Source organism: Camarhynchus parvulus, chromosome 4 (assembly GCF_901933205.1).
Source record: "Camarhynchus parvulus chromosome 4, STF_HiC, whole genome shotgun sequence".
NCBI classification, from domain to species: Eukaryota; Metazoa; Chordata; class Aves; order Passeriformes; family Thraupidae; genus Camarhynchus; species Camarhynchus parvulus.
In genome coordinates, this window is record NC_044574.1 from 19514712 (window position 1) to 19531412 (window position 16701).

The 16701-nt window shown below is 35.1% G+C and overlaps 1 long non-coding RNA gene across 1 annotated transcript; it reads left to right on the forward strand.

Annotated features, from left to right (window-relative positions):
• The first annotated feature begins 10774 nt into the window (after positions 1-10774).
• On the forward strand, positions 10775-15787 carry LOC115902985. The gene is made up of 3 exons (XR_004060673.1): positions 10775-10815; positions 15286-15379; positions 15775-15787. It is a non-coding gene; the product is annotated as an uncharacterized LOC115902985 (long non-coding RNA).
• Positions 15788-16701: the final 914 nt, after the last annotated feature.

Here is a 16701-nt window from a genome sequence, read left to right on the forward strand (position 1 = left end):
CAATGGGGATTCTCTTTACAGTATTCCAGTACCTAAATGGTGGCTATAAAGAGGATGGAGGTAATCTCTTTAGAAGAGCCACATGGGGATGACAAGGGGCAGCAGATATAATTTGCACTGGAGAGGTTCCATCTTGACATAAAAATGAATTTTTTCTTGTAGTGAGAGCAGCCATTCACAGGAAAAACCTTCCCAAGGACATGGTAGAAAAATTGTTAGGCTTTTTGTTCACTTTGTTTTCTGGAGTGAGTGCCCTGTAGTACAACCAGAAAGATCTTGGGATATGCCTTTACTTTCACTTATGGACATCTCTGCAAGCTCATAGTCACAAACCCAGCATAGTGAATCTGGGAAAAGCAAAGCATATTTCAACATAATTTACTTTAAATAGTTGGAGGAATATCAAAACAAGATTACATGTATATATAAAGTCTTATCCTACAAAAAGGCATTCTTTTTCACTAGATTAAAAAAAAATACACCAGAAATCTCTGCTAATCTGAAATTAGTCTCATTTAATTGTAACTATCCCCATTTCCAGACATGAAGTTCAGCAATACTGACTTATGAAAACCAGTAATAAGGTATTAAGTGACCCAAGGTTGTATGTTCATGATCAATTACTCAAAAGTTATCATTTTTCATGAATACTAAATCACTTTAATACTTTAAACAAAAGCATGTATTACAAGATAGGTAATCATTCATGTAGAATCTGATTGGGGCACAAGGGAATGTGTTTGGCTTTCAGGAATTCACGTGGGTCAATTTTATCTGCAGTGAAAGCTTAAATGAACTTGGCTGCACCAAACAGATCTCTTGACAGCAGATAAAAGCTGGTGGTAAAAGAGATAATCCCCAAAACATCAGGGAGAAATAAAGGACTCAGACTTTGAACATAGGAACACCAGGAATGCATCACACCCAAGATTAATGCAAGACCTTGCGTTATTATATTGAGTTTTGTGAACATTCAAATTTTCAGCACAATTTCATGTCACTCATTTCTCACAGTTATCTTTAATCCTTACCCTTTCCAAGAATTTCTGTAAGAGGATTCCTGGAAAAGAGTATCTTCCTTCTATTTTTCAGTTTCCACTTTGCAACACAGGGGACTTTGAAATATTTATTATTTCCCAGTGGATTTTTTTCTTTGATTTTTTCCCCCTGGATCTCATATAGATTTCCAGCACAAATAAGAACCTTTGACAACAATCTCCTAGGCTACCTGCTGTATGAATGATTAGTTTTAGTTTTAATTAATTGTTATTTTTGTTATTGTTGTTGAATCTGCTACCTTTCTTTGATTCTTCATAGTTCTTTTATTGTAGAAGCTGGGGAGCAACCTATCCAGTCAGCACATGAAAGTCAGATGTCAGCATATACCATACTCTGTTTTCTCTTCAATCCATATTGTAATTAATATCTTTTTTCAGATTGAAGAGTCCTTAGTCTGTTTAGTAATTTCTTGCACAGAAACTGAATGATATCTTTGAGCATTCTTGTCTGCAGCTTTTACATATCAGCTGTCACTTCAAATGCCTTTGTCAATTATATCTGAGGTATTTTAATCCATGAACTAATGCTGACAAACCTTTTTTATTCTATTACTCAACCAGTGCTGACTGAGTGATTCTTTCAAATATTGAAGGACTCTTCCTTCATGACATCACATGATAACATTTTTAGAATTTATTATTTAAACTCATCAGAGACTATCTGAATGAAAATCCAACCCTCTGTCAGTTTTTAAATGGCTAATGCTTTTCAAAGCATTACCTGCTCCAGATCCTGCCCACCTCACCAGCTGTAGTCTTGCTTAAAATATTATCCCACAGTGATTTAAATTAGACATAATCCATTGAATTAAATGTATTGTAATAAGTCCACTGATTTCAAAAGAGACAATGATTTGAGCTTTTGTTCATAATATATACCACAAATTCAGTATTATAAAAGATTCAGTATAAATGTAATATGAATACATTTATGCTTGCCATTTTTAGCTATGTAAAACAGTCAGTGCTTGAGTAAGTGTTGCACTATTGTGTTCTGAGTTTTTATTGTGTGGATGTCCTTAATCTCAAGATTATGACTAGCTCATTTAAACTCCTGCCTCATAATGGTAATTTAATGTCTGTGCTACACTGAAAATATCCAATATGAACAAACTAGTGAATATTAAAAATGTAATCAATTACTGAAGTAGGAAAGCTTTACCTTTAGTAGAAAATAATTTTTGCACAGCAAAATACGGTATGTGGAAAGGGTAACTTAACATTGGAGTACAGAAGAGAAGTTTTATTAAAGCCGTTAAAGTTCCATCTCCTCTTACTGCAGTGAAAAGAATCAAAAACACAACCTCCTTTTGTGTAGGAAAAAAAAGTAAAAAAGACTGAAAAGCATGCTTGGATCTATGGAATGGAGAGTTGATGGACAGGTAAAAGAGGAGTTGGAAGCTAAAAGAAAAGAATATATTAAGTATCAAGAGACTGCAGGGGAGAATGTGAAGGACATACTGAAAAGAAAATGTTCCTGCACCAATACTTTGTGATTGTAACAAAAATAAATATATGGCTTTTAAGAATGAAGAGGTCATATAAAATATTAGTTTGTTTTGCTTATATATTTGAAGGATGCAATTATATATTTCTGTTTCCTGAGTTCTCCTAGATTTGCCTGCCTGCCTGAGAAAGAAGTAGTCATCCTATAACCCAGAATGGCACACAGCAAGTCACATAATGTTAGAAATTTGTCATTTCAAATCACTAAAAGAAAGTAAGGAAAGAGTTTTAGAAATCACCTTATCCCTGAATGAGAGGGAAAAGGAAGGAACATGGCCAATTTACAATTGAGGGGTTTTTCACTCCCTTCTCTCTGGAAGGTTGCTGTTCTCTTACATGCATCATGCTGAGGACCTAATTTCTTTCTATACCTCATTACTTAACATCTTTTTTTTTCTAATCTATGTCTTATGTACCAGGTATGGCAAATCAGTTTTAAATGATTTAATGTCTGAAAAATAAAGCATATAAAATTTATTACACCCATGAAGGCAAGCATGTGTAAGCATATCTTTCATAAATGGCACAAATAAGCTGATTGACAAGGTTGTCTGTGGGACCAATGTCACTTGTGCTAGAGTATTCATTTTGGAGAGAATTAAAGAGGGAAATTTAGGATTTGCATCAGTTTCTATGAGAAACAGTAAGATCCTTTTTTCCTTATAACTAATTTTTGTTTAGTTTCATCAGTGTCTCTTTTTCTTATCATGAGTTCATAAATGTTATGCACTATGTAACCAAGAATGGGACAGGCCCTGATGAAACCTGTCAGAGAGCTTGTTTCTTTTCATTTGCCCAAGCAGTATTCTGGAGTCAGAACAGCCACTGCAGCCATTGGTATTGTGCCAGAATGAATCTGAATAAAATGATAAGATTTAACTGAAGGTTTTTTAAGGCATTGAGTCCATTAGTCTAACACAAATCTGCAGAGAGATTTGCAGATTCATCTGTCTTTGAATTAAAGGAAGAAAGGAAGCAGACAAAAGAGAAAGTTATATAGCTAAAATTAGATATGATGACAGATAGCAAATCTCTAGCCTTTATCAAACAGTTTAAACTTCTTTCCTGATGGTATTTCGGCTAAAAAGAAAACTCTCTGCCTTAGGAACAAAATTATAAATGCATTGTGTGGGAGGATTATGCGGAAAGTCTGGCATCTACTTGATAACCTCATGAAATTCTGCCAGATCTGTCCCATTCAATACTGACCAGGCATGAGAGGACTATAGTTTCATTTTCAGGAATGGATTCTAGGGACTTAGTTTATGCTGAATTTAATTTTTTAAAATATTATTCTTTCCCTTATTTCCCTCCACTTTGGCAGTTAAAAGCAAGGAAAACTTAACATATGTTTTCACCTTACACATTTCCAGAACTCTACAATTATTCAACCAGTTGAAGTCTGCAGGTTGATTTCTTCTGAAGAAGAAAGAGTCACATTTTCAGAAAAATTTTCAGAAATGTCAAATTTTTGAAAAACCTTTTTGATAGGCTGTTCTGGAGCAATAAGTAGGAAAAAAAGGAAATCCCAAGAAAGACAAATGTAAAGAAAAAAAAAACAAGTGAAACTTGTGCTTATTTTGGCAAAGACTGTTGTTATGTCAAGTCACAGTAGATGGTGCTGATGGGCTGGAAGGCATAAATTCATCCTTTTGGGTCATACTCTGATGAGGCTGTTTTATAGAAACTTATATAAATAAGCACTATTTGGTGTAAGTAACCATCAACTCTATTTGCTATTCACACATTGTCACTACTACATCTGATATTCACTGGATTTAATTGATTCAGCTGGTATTAATGATGATGTCCTACTACTCATCCTTCGCTAAGAGATAATCTTTTTTTTACTAGAGGAAAGCATCAGTGGAAAAATTATTTTTAATTTCCTACAATAATAAATGAAAGCAGGGGAAGATTTTTTGGATATGGAGGGAACTGTGTGCAGTTTGATGGGATAACTGAAAAGCATATTGATAGCAGCATTAACTCTGCTGGTGCTTTGTGTGTTCTTACTGCTGTTCTTTGCATTATGCAGCTGATTTGGTCTGACAGAAAGGGATCTCTCCCATGTTTGCTGTGCCATAAAAATGCTGAAAACATCCTGCTGACCTAGCCAATTGGTAACAGCATTACTGGATATCTGCTATGGTCCCATTGTATTAATGGCATCTTCTATCCTGAGATGATGACGAGGGAAAAACCTCCTTGAAATCAAGTTAGTGTAGCTGCAGACTTATATTTACAGTTCAATGAAACTGAGTGAAACATTTAATTTAAAGCAAAACCTACCTTCTGGAACACACAACAGAAGTATAAAAAAAATAGTACCATATGCAGGAGAAACTATGAATACCTACATAGAATTTATGCTGGCAGATACTAGATAGTTCACTTTCTAAGTAAAATGCATTAATATAAGAAGTTACTGCACAAGTGTTTCAAAATATATTAATGATCATCATAGCTGTTGTAACTTTTCCTTATCTTCTTTCTAGAGCTGACCAAAGCCAAACTCCTGTATTTGATGCATCAGAGGGATATAAAGTCCTCTTAACTTGCAGAAAAGAGTGCTCTAATTATGGAGAAAAACTGTACTCTAACATGGGTCTTTCACCCGTGCAACTTCTTGCACTGTTCATGAACTCTGACAAGTAATTGCCCAGGTTTTACCTTGGTAGGAATTGAAATGTAGAAAAAACCCTCTTTTTTGTGTTATCAGTCAGGTTGTGATAGAAATGTGAAGGTTTTATTTTATTTTGCCTCTGTCTGTTACTTCAGCTTGCTGGTTTTTGTTTTTCTCTTCCTTTTTTCCTTGAAGGAAGAAGTGTGTAAGTAGGTACACTAGACTAGGACTCTGGATATCAGTCCCCTAGCTTTTGTGAGACTTTCAATGTCTAAGATTCCTAACTCCCTGCCTCACTCCCAACATTTCTGCACTTTTCCCTTGTTGGATGTTATGTTGGTAAGTCGTTCAGTCCAGGAACTTGAAATCTATGAATGCAAAGTACTAAGTGACTCCGTGATAATTGTAAAATCCAGTACGTTGTATATATATATATATGTATATATATACTGTATATATATATATTTATATTTACTGTAATAGTAAAATCCACCCACTGCTATTGCTTTGGTAAGACAACTCTATGTCTTAAGTCCATGCACATTTGCAGCAGTGCTTTAAGTACTAAAGACAATAAAGCTGAAACCAGGTCGTATATTATGTGGAGTAATACTTCCTCTACACTTGCCTTCTGAGAGTGATAAAAGCTATTAACTTTGTATGTGAATGTCATTTAAATTTTGCATTCCTTTTTTTTTTCTCCCCAGTGATCAACAGTAAATTAAACCACTACGTGGCTTGTTTTTACAGATGAAGAGAGAATTGAAAGCAGTGCATGAGGGAGCTTTTTATTCCTTAAGACCTCACAGAAACCAATTTCAGTGAATGAACCTTCTAAAAGAATAGTAACAGAACATTTAAAATGTATTCCTCTACAACTCTGTCTGTATTTTCTTTATCTGACTTTATGAGGATGTTATTATGTTTGTACATATATGAGAATAAATGTGTTCAAAATTACACAGATTTTGCTCTCTCTTCTCAGCTAGTTGTATTATTTTTAAATCAATTAAGTGCAGTGGCAGGCCACTAAGCCTGTCTGTGATATTGTGTCTTTGTCAGCAGTTTACTTATGTCTTTCCTAATTAATTAAATGGGAAACAGTGAATGGCTGATGCACTGCTATGCATGGTATGTAGGACAAACCACACCTGCCACTGTGCATAAAATCTGCTTAATGCACATGATGCAAGCACACACACACACAGCATATTGTGCATGTGTGTAGATATTGTGAAGAGTTAATTCCTTGCCAAGGTATTTGCAGCTTGTCTTTCTTTTTGAGCACACTAGCCCTTATCTTGCATTTTCTTCAGTTTATTTACAGAATTTTTAGTCTGCTTGCTCTGGCTTAAGAATCTCCTGAGCAAGCAGACTGAAAATTCAGTAAACAAGCTGAAGAAAACTTGAGATAAGGTGCAAAATATCTAGAAGAAACAAGAGCTGTACAGTTCAGAAGACTGAACTAAACTTTCAGGATTGTGGATTTTACATAGTGTGCAAAATATTTTTCCTTATAATGTATATAGGCTCCACCACTCAGCTGTTTTCTTAACATGTAAATTAAATACTAACAAACCCTAAAATGTTAGTATCTGCAAAAATTTGACCTCCCCACTGCACACTGCTCACCATCTGCTTTACATCTTCACTTTATTGTCTACAATTAAGCTTACCATTGTAAGCCACAATGCTTTTCTATTTTTCAATTGCAACTCAGGATCTGTATTTCAGTTTATTTTTGGCCTGAAAACCAAATGAAGAGGTAGCATTGTGCATTGGTATTTTCTGATTCAGTCTCCAATTTCAGTTTTCTTTTGCCTTCTCTACATGTGGGGATGAAAAAGAGTTTTTTTCCCTTTTGCTTTAACATCTACCCACGCCCTCACTAAAAGGACTCAAGCTCTAAAAGGGCTCAGGCTCAATCATAGCTCCCACATTTCCTTTTCAAAAAGTGCCACTGAAATTAACAATGCTGAAAAACCTCCCTAACTGCCATTAATGCCTTCTGCAAATGCAACAACTAACAATGAAATGGTTACTTCTGTGCGCAGACTTCTGTAAGCATCCTCAAGTCCAGCCTTGGCCAAGACCTGAAATGGCTTCTGAATAATGCATTTATCTCTCAGGGAACACCATTCTATTTTAGAACAGAAGAAGCCATGTGAACTTATCACACTGCCCCTTCCTTCACAATTTTTTTGCTGCTTGACATGTCCCCTAGGCAGATTGTGTGAGACAGACCTTTCCTCTCTAAAATTCTGCCATTTTTGGCAGCCTTCTGACATATACTCTATTCATTGCCTGCATTTATTGGATCTCAGCTGAACCATTCTCAACAGCCCATATTTTGCTGTTACATTCCTCATCCTGCTATCACCCAGCTCTGTAACTCTATCTTGTGTAACAAAATATTCTCACTTGCGAAGAAGAATGGTATGAAAAAGAGCATAAACAGACTTTCCCTTAAATCTTTACATAAGTCTCTTGTGTAAGAGCCTGGGGGGAGGTAAGAGGTGCAAACACATGCCCTGTGGGCGATATTCCAGCCTCCAGGCTGGGATTATGACAAGGACATTTAGACAGCCTGCTTGACAGACTGGTTCAACAAGTCTCTTTAAATGCAAGTAAAGCTTTTGTATCATCCTACAAGATTTTATCTTTTTCCAGATCACCCTCTGTATCTAAATATTTATTGCTGGTCTCTCTGTTCTGCTTTCCTTTTCCAGGTCTGTCTGAGCATCCTGTGCTTTATCACAGAAAGTGCACTAAGCCTTGTGTAGACCTTTTGCACAGTTCTTGTACTTCAAAATGAAAAAAAAAGTTTTCATATTTAACAAGTTGTGCACATTTCTGTACAATTTTTATCTCTAGTGTTGAAATTGTAGAACTCATTATGGTGGGATATTGTGAATGTCAAAAGGAACTTGTATTAGGAAAAAGATTAGACATATTTAGGGAGGATAGTACACATGTAGCTAATAAACAAGGCAGAGGCACAGTTTCTAGTTTAGGAAGTCTTCAAACTTTTGAACAATTGCAAAAGCCAAGTTGTTCCGAGGGACAGTTCGTTCTGAGGTTTCTGCTGTTCCTTTTTTCACCTGATAGCTTAATAGAAAATTTTGCAATATTTTGCATGATGAGGTGTTTACTTAAGACTTGTCCAACAAAGAAAGCATAAAATTTAATTTTTAAAGAGGGTATTTTAATGTCAGGTTTAGTAAATTTAGGCCATATTTCAAGGATCTACTATAAAAACTATCAGTAACACTTATTTTAAACATAGAAGCTTTAAAAAAAATTAAAACAGAGCTGTCTGTACAGCATTCATAGATGAAAATATATATTTTTGGATTTGTATAGGCTACATAAATGGATACATCATGCATAAAAAATGATACTTGTTTTCCCATTACTCATTATAAGGCAGTGTTGTCCAATGAGAATAAACTAGGTTAGTAACCTGCTTCTTCAGCAATTTACCTTCACAGTTGATTCCAGCTGCAACAAAAAGATAAATCATATACAAACATTTCCAGATAGCCAAATTACAAGCAATTTAGATTTTTCTCTTTAGAATTGTATATCACATTTGTAAGATCTTTTTTCCATATCATAGTCTTCTGTTGTAACTCCTTTTGGTAAAAGTTATTGTAACCTTAGTGCCTTGCTAGCAAAAATTACACAGAGGACATTTCTCCTCTGGAAAATGAGTTAGTGTTTTGACCTTGTTTTATTTATCTACATCTTTTTATAAAATGTTTTCAGTATGGTCACCTAATTAAACCCAGAGGTCATGACCTGCGTGACTACTTGTATTTTCAAAACAGTTGCCGAAAAATTCAAGCTGAACTTATTATCTGTAAAATATGTATAAAAATGTGCTTACTAGGAAAACTTATTGGATGGGCATACTGTTTTAAAATATTTTGAGAATAAGGTCATAATTCATGAAAACTTTCAAACTACAGACACTTTATAACAGGGTGTATAAAAGTCTCCTCTTTCCTACTGAAGAAGTTTTATTAATTGTGGGCTCATAAATGTGCTTTTGAGACACAATGCTAGGTACTTTTGAGACACTTATGTAATTGAAGGACAATTTATGTGAAAATTAGATGACTGTGTGCATTACCACTACCTCCACCACCTTGCTTTATGCACTTTGACATAGAAAGTGATGACACAGAACTCCTTTTCCTCCTTAAAACTTATATGACTCAGGTTATAATAATGTCAATAAATGCTGTCCAAATCACTCTCCAAAACAGGGTAGCCATCATTCATACTGGGAAAATTCCCTCTGCTAGGAACAGTCTTCGGTCCATGCTGTTTCCTGAGCATTTCACTGGCATTTTTGGGAAGATTGTTGTTCGTCCATACATACATTTGTCTATACAGTAAATAAAGCCAGCCCTACATCTTGTCTCCAAGACCTGATCAGTTTGCTAAAGCAGCTGTAGTCTAACAAAGCTCCAGACATCTATCTTTTGGACATAAAATAGAGTTGTGAGATTAGAAACCTTCTACTCTGAGTGTCTGATATTCCCGGGGGACAAGGAATCCCAAGTTCTGGACCACTTGTGATTTTATTTATTGATTCTTATTGCAGAAGGATAAATAAGCCATCCCCAAAAGAACAATAGAACCTTGTTTCCCCTTCCTTTCTGAGAACAGCTTAATGTCTGGCAATATTCAATTTTATCTTGCACATCTGCTGACTGCTTGGCTTATATATCGTTATGTAGACTTTCTGCTTTAGATATCCTTATAAATCCTTTCTAACTGGTGGTACAGTCTCAGCTACATAGGTTGAGAAAAATCTCCCTGTCATGTGAGTTACTGCTGTTCAAATAGGCCATGATTTTGTGGACAGAACATCTTTCCTGGGGTATTTGAGTTGATATTTTGAGAATATATTTTGAGTTGATATTTTGAAACTGATGGGGGGCTAGAATAGACATTGTTTACATCCTGGAGGAACACCCAAAGGTACAATGAAATAAGTGAAAAAAAAATTAATTTAAAAAAAGGGTTCTTGCTGCCATCAAGACTGATTTGTAAATAATGGAGCAATATTGGACTGTGAATCTCAGTCTCATTTAGTTTTAAGCCCAGACAAGGGCAGGATATCACCCACTCCCTTTTCTTTTGCATAGAGTGAGGTTTGGCTTAGCTGTCCTTTGCACTACTATCTAGTTGTTTAGATTGTCTAAACATGGACAATTCCTCCCATTCAAGTGATTTAGGGATCTAGAGGGCAATTCAGATCACCAAAACCTCCTGTAAGGTGTTGTATAACATTAGCCATGGAAATATTTGGACCCTTTGCTAAATATTAAGCTGTGTTCATATTTGAAAAATTCAAGTCTCTTTAAGACTGTGCACAGCATTATTAAAATCTACTCGTCTGCTTAAATCCCTCAGGCCTGAGTTATTCCTTTATATGGAGCTACTGCACACTGGAAACAGCTGCTGTCAGTAAAAACAGCCTATCTGAAAACCTACAAAGCTTCACAAGTCTTAACAGCTTAACAGACCACTACAGAACAGAGGTGTGAAGTTTACTGAAGTCCAATTGATTAAAGTCACATGCCAGTCTTAGCTGGAAAGCAAAGAAAAGAGGTATTTATAAATATTTGGAAAAGTCTTTCAAACAGAGTTGGCAAGTACAGCTTCCTTGAAGATTTCTCTGTCTTTGTTGTATTGGGATAGATCTGTAAGTAATTTAAGATAGTAAAGATCCATCATTTTCAAAAGTACATCTGGGCTTACAGAAGCTGAGACTCTCACCCTGTGAATTTTAGAGCACAGCAGGGGCTTATTTCGTATCCATAAAATACCCTGCTGTGAAGTTAAAATTATTGCCTGACAATCACATGCATTTTTAAAAAAAGAGTCGTATCAACCATTTGGCTCATGACCACAAGTTTATCAAAAATAAATTTTTCAAAATGTCAGGGAAAAATGTCCAGTTGGGGAAGATATTTTGATTTAAGTAGAGCAATTGTTCTTTCTCGAAATTTGCAATAGCACAAGTCCAAATTAAATTAGTAGCAACCAGAGACTATGATGCAGCATAGTACAGTTTTTCAAAACTCCCGGGTAACTAGAGAAATCCTCTGTTGAAATTCAAGGTTTTATTTAATTTCAATCACTGTTGAATCAGAAGTTGCCTTTATATATTCGCATTAAGGGCTGCCATGGGTACCATTTTGTTTGTGGAGGAAATGGTGCAGACCTTCAGAGAAGATCCTTTCACAGTCAGACCTGGTTCTTACCAAGCTCAAGGTATCTAGCTGGGGGTAGATGTGACAGATACAGAAGGAAGAATAACAACCAAATGAGATTTTTATTTTAAAATTATTAGAATAATATTTGCAGGCATGGAGATTTTAGATAAGAGAGTATAGAGTATGGAAACCCTAACAGGTATTCTACAGTAATTGCTGACTGATAAACTGCCAATGTAAGGAAAAACTCTTTTCTTATAAACCTTATAATATCCTTCCTTTAATAGACAACTTGCTTGAAAACTTCCAAAGATATTGCCTGAGAAAGGCCCAAGATGCAATTTTATTCCTCTTTTTAAATTTTTTTTCTTTTGGTGGAATTGGTTTTTAAAAGAGTTCAAAATATTATCCATGCAATACCAGATAGTCAAACGGTGCATTAATAAATTATTGAATCATTATCTGTAATTACTTTCATAACTCTGAAGCTGAAGGGCCAACATAGGTGAAGGTTTGTATTTCATACAAATAATTTTGAATAAAGAAATAGGTTAGAATCTGAAAGAAAATACTATTCTGATATTCAGGGGTCCTATTGTTTTTGAATTTTAGCTCCTTACTCTAAAAGCTTGGATAGGAGGCAAAAATTGTGAAAAGAAAATAGTTTGTTACAGTGGTCTTTCATTATGAAGGTTGAAATAGATATAAGAATGGTTGCAAACACCCACTTAGATCTAACACAAACAGAAAAGGGTGGTGGATGCTCTGAATTTAAAGGCTTTAAGAGATGATCTCAGAGGTTTCTGCAAATGCAAGCACGGTTCAGCTGGTTGTATTTCCTTCCCAAAAGTTCCTGGGTTTGTGTGTCTTTTGTGAAAGTTAAAATGTGTCATAAATACTAATGATTAGTCTCAGATTGATCTGTGATTAATTTTGCTCATGCTAGGAGAATGGTTCTTTACCTGAGGGTGTGTTCTTGGACACTTGTGTCACTGCTCACAGTGCATACTGACACAAACAGTGTAAGTCCTATGAAAAAAAATAACAAGAACAGAGATTTGAGTTTAGTCTGCAAAAACCTTTATTCTTCTCTCCTTTAACAGTTTTAAGAACATAAATTTAGTTTATTGTTTCACTGTGTTTTTAAAGACATAGCTGGGTGGAGAACACGCATAATTTTGGAAGTATAGGAAATGAGGAAATTATGTTTGGGTGTGTCCCAACAAGACAGCTTTTGAAAATGGATGCAAATGTTATACACGGATTTCAGCTCAGGTTGCAGAGGGAATATGCTGCATTAAGGTATAGCAGTAGAGCTAATCAGCCTGTCAGAATTTAATAACCAAATGTCTTAAATTCTACATAATGGAGAAAAAGAAACTCTTTTATTTTTGTTTTTTGTACTGTCTCAGGGATTTTTGTGCTCCTGGCTACACAATAGTAATAATATTAATTTGATGAGGCAGCAAGTGGAAACAGGAGTTATAGTTAAGGTCCTTCAGGCAGAGATAATAGTTCTTACAGTTCCTGGCAGCCTGACCTTCCTTTTACTTGTTATTCAAAGGAAAACCACCTTGCTCTTCTTCCATCAATATGTTGGGGCCTTTGAAAAATAACGGAGTTATGACTGCTGGGCTTTGCATTGAGCACCACCCTGTCTCTAAGAAGGAGATGAAGGTATTTAGCATTCATATCATGCTGGACCCTCTGGATAAGGATGAAGGAGCCAGGGGCCTTCCTTTGGTGACAGAGGGTGATTTTGGGCATAGGCTAAAGCTGATGTTTAGAGATCATGGGAACTCAAGGGCTGCTCAGAGCAGCCCCTAGAGAGGCTTCTGTGTCTCTGAGGTAAACAGCACTGTGGAGCAGGTTTTCTTGATGATGCTCCTGGACATCTACAGTCTGTTAAATTCCCACAGAGACAAAATGTGGGTGGTCTGGATTCTGCCACAGTATTGTTATCAAAGAAATTATTCTAAAAGAACGACTTACATAGAGTGAGAGCTACCTTGTTTGTCTAAAATTTAAAAATCTATGATTGAACAAATTGTCATTTTATCTACCAAAGAACACATTACCTCTGCTGTGTGGAATACCCATATGATCTGCACTGTCAGATTCTATTATTATTGTGACAGATACTGTAGCATATAAATTTTAAACTAATGAAAAAAATGTCATCTATCTTTTGGAGCTAAATGTTCAAAGTGCATCAGCTATTCAATTTGATAGATCATTCTTCAGACAGTTTGAGAAGAATTGCATATTAAAAATACTGTGAATGGGAGAAACCCTCACTTTTATCCAGCTTCCCATTTCTTAAACTAATTCTGGGGAACTCATGAGAGGTCTAGTTCAAAAACTTTTTCTTCACTCAATGTATCTGGGAAAAAAAAGGTAAATAAAATATTTCTATATTAAGATAAATTTGATTTGAATAAAAAATAAAGCAGGGCATTAGAACTTACTAATGCTGTTTTTCTGTTTATTATGGTCTCCTGGAAATAGCTGAAAGGGGAAAGAATAACTGCAGTTTATTGCTTTCATATTATTCTGTAGGTGAATGGTATCAACATTTATGATTCTCTAATAAAAGAACACACACTTGGGTTTTATAGGCTAGAGCAGTTGATAAATTCCATTAAATGTTTTAATGCAGACAACTTTTCTTATGGGAAAAAAAAATAAAAACCTTTGCTGGTTCCAGATGCAACAAAATTTTGGAAGCTTCTAAAGCTGGACAGAAAATGAAGAGCTTGAAGCTGAAAGCCTTGGATAATTTCAGATTGAAGACACTTGAACACAAGGGCAAATATGAATCTAACCATGAAATTTCCTAGACTATTTTGTTTTATGTTCATCACCATTTTCATGTTGGCACGTTTCATTAGAATTAACATTTTCTTATGTTTCAAATGCTTCATTTCACCAATTAAATCATTGCTTAAAATATCAACAGGGGCCCATTATTGATGATGGCAAAAACATCACACTTCTGTTCATGTATGACTTGTTACTGTCATCTTCCCTCTTTCTGTTACATACTTTTGGAAACCATAAAGTTTGTTATCAAACTGTAGAGGATGAAAACCAGCATGTAAGTAGTTAATTCTTAAAGCCACTAATGCTCAGACTGAAATTACTTAGAGTATAATTTAAACAAAGGTTATATGATTTTTATCACATAACCAATGTTTAAATTAAATTGATTAATTTACGGGGACTCAGGAATGTAATAGCTATTTACCCTCTTCCTCACCTTCTGAAAGTCAAGATTTGAGAAATCAACCATTACAGTTGGCTTCCAGACATTTTCCATTAACTTACTGGAAAAATTTCCTTTCCTTATTTGAAAAAGAGGGAAAGAGAAGCACTTCCTCAGAAGTTAAACCGTCCCCACTTAGAATAACCTGTAAGTGGGGATGCTCATCCTGTCAGTGGAAGTGTGGTTGCTTTTTCAAATGTCTTTCATTTCTTTGTTTTCAGTAGATACAAGGGCTTTTCTTCCCATCTGTGTGTGTGGTTTTGGTGCCTCAAGAGCCGATGCACAGAGAAGAAATTGGAACTTTTCAGGACTTCTCCAGGCAAAACTCCATACTCAGCTCCCTTCCAAATAGCTAGCTTTGACAGCTAATGCTGAATAATAAATCAATTTATAGGAGATAAGCTGAAGAATAGAAAACAACAGATTTTTCACTCTAAAAGTGAAGACATTCTAATGTGAAGAAACTTTTCAGCCTGAAAAATCCATGACATTTTAAAAATAATCCCTGCAGTCTGATTAAATATGGAAATGGTCTTTAGACAAAGTGAACACTTCACAGTTCTGAGCTTGATATTTTATTTTATTTATCTCCTACAGATTCAAACAATTTCAGAGGGTGTAACTAAACCACATGTGGTTTACCATTGCTCTTTACCATAAATCAGAAGAATGATGAAAATTGTGGAAAAAGGTCAGTGAACTTTATTCCACTTCTCCCTCACTTATATCTTCTGTTATTTAAAATAAATTGTATTATTTTGTGCTACAATAACTTCTTGTTTTGGGGGGACAACAAGTAATATCTGGGATGTTATTTACTTTGATTCCATAATAGAGTTTTGTTCATTTTCTGCTATGAAAAAGCCTCAGAGAAACACAGCAGGAACTCTAACACCAGATATTAAAACTGTTTTATTTTTTGGGAGAGCAATAACAGGCATTATTTATTTGATTTCATCTTCATTGCATGAATAAGTAGTAGTTATCCCTTGCATTTTAGTGGAAGGAAAAAGATCTAGTTTTGCTAGAATTACATTATTAATGCAATATAGTAAGTGAAGCATTTTTCTTTGTTTTTTTCCAAAGGATTAAAACAGGCTGAAGTACAGACACTGGGAAATGAGAAAAGGTGGAGCCTTCTCCCTTACTCAAAGCTGCATCAGGTTTTTGTCCGGGACTTCATCCATCATTCATCAATTTTTAAAAAATTTTTGTCCATCAAAGACTAATTTCAACATATTTTTTCTTTTTTGAAACATAAGAAGCGTCCAATTCTTAGGAATACACTGCATAAAAAGTCTTCAGTACAATATGTTTGACTTCTCCATAAATAATTTTACTGTATGAAATCAGAGCTTCTTATTATATTTGCTCTTATTCGTTTTGATGTGCTGTGATTTTCCTGCCTCATGCTGTAGGTCATGCTGTGGGATTAGTTATACAGCCATTCTGCTACTGACTAGTAACTGACAGAAGCTGTTTTCATAACCTTTTTTGAAGATTGCAACATCTATATTTGTATTTCTGTTTTCCAGCTTATCTTGACTTTTCAAAATACTTGCAAGCTCCTTATCAGTAGAGTTTCAAAACTTGTAGTAAGGAATAAGTTCATTTTTTTAGCTAGTATGCTATCAGTTTGGCAAAAGTCACTTAAAAACATGAGCAAAAGAGTCTCAATATATTTAAATTGTAACCTCGAAATAAAAAGGAATGTTATCTCAAATGATCAAGACTAATGATTCAGGACTTTAGAGATCATTATCAAAACTTCAGAGTCAAGTTAGATGTACTAGATAAGCCTGACTGCTGGATGGACTTCAGAAGATCCTTGAGAGCAAGGTGCTTTGGCAGGCTGACCTTCATCTGAAACACACATGTACATGTGCCCTCACCCAGCTGTGTGCTTGTGAAAGGTTTTGTACAGCAATAACATCCCAGTTTATTTTTTGCCCTAAGTCAGAGCATTAGAATTCACAGAGGAAAGTTTTCTTTATGTTTTAACAATCCAAATAT